Below are 1,245 nucleotides of genomic sequence, written 5' to 3'. Positions count from 1 at the left end.
TTGAAGAAATAATCAGAAAGGAGCATAATAAGAAGAAACTAAAAAAAAGAAAGAAGTTAGAAGAAGCACAAAAATGTAGTAGTTAGCAGAAAGAATATGAAAGGAGCACAAAACAGCTGAAATTAGCTGAAAGTAGCTGAAAATGTTAAAATTTGCACAAGGAAGTTGAAAGAAGCTGAAGCAGAACAAAATGTAGAGGGAGCAGTGAAAGGTTGTAAACAGATCTACAGATCTGATGGATGTAAAATGAGCTCAGTCCATTTTCTATGAGGAAAAATAAAAGGCAGAAAAGGCTAAATAATCTCTTTCATTCTGTTTGTCAAGTTTCTGCAAGGTCGGCTTTTTAAACGAGTGGAACAGACCGACCACGAGCTGGGAATAAGGACGATAAAAAAAAAAGCAAAGGCGAGGAACAGAAGCAGCACGGTCTGCACAGAAACACCAGCTTCGAGTTTTCTCTCCCTTTGAAAGATAAAAGAGACGATAACTTTATTATCGCCCAGAGGGACAAGGCCAGGCGACGTGCCACAGCTCCTGCCTCTGAAACGAGGGCACGATCCGATCATGTTCCACTCTTACATCAGAGCTGATAGCCGGTGCATCATAATTCAGCCACAGATAATTCAGAGAACAAATGGCTAACCTATTATCACAATAAACCCTGCAACGAGAACAAATCACCTTACTGCGACTCCCAGGGTTAGAGAACGTTAAGTTTTTAATTATTTCAATCATCCTCACATGAACTGCTGCTGAACGCCACCCACAGGGAGCCACTCAAAGGACACTGGCCTGAGAGAGAATTTACCAAGGCCACTTTGACAAAAGGTGGAAAAAAGCTTTCAAGGGCTGATAAAAAAAAGCTGCTGCGTGCGTCATTCTTGGGAACTTTGACATTAAAAAAGGCTCATCTTGAAGAAGGTGCTTGAACAAAGAAGTCACGAAGTGCAGCGCTGTGCACAGTTTATTGTCTAGAAACAGAAGATAAAGTAAATCAATACACCCAACTGGAGCTGATGATTATAGATTTTATTTGCAAGTTGAAACAATAAAAAAATAGTTAAAGGAGGTAAAAAAAACAGTGTTGAACCCAAAGGCTGCTACCAAAGTGAGGCGATGGATGGTTCTGTGTCAAAAAAATCAAACACCGTGGCAGAGAACAGCAACAAGGCAAGAACTATACGGCATGATGAGGTCTTTCCAGGGCAGGTATTTCTAAACATGCAAAGTGCACTACTGTATTTT

This window comes from Nematolebias whitei, chromosome 22 (assembly GCF_014905685.2).
Source record: "Nematolebias whitei isolate Nwh7 chromosome 22, NemWhi1, whole genome shotgun sequence".
NCBI classification, from domain to species: domain Eukaryota; kingdom Metazoa; phylum Chordata; class Actinopteri; order Cyprinodontiformes; family Rivulidae; genus Nematolebias; species Nematolebias whitei.
The sequence above is the reverse complement of the archived record's forward strand: the minus strand, read 5'-3'. Positions refer to the sequence as shown.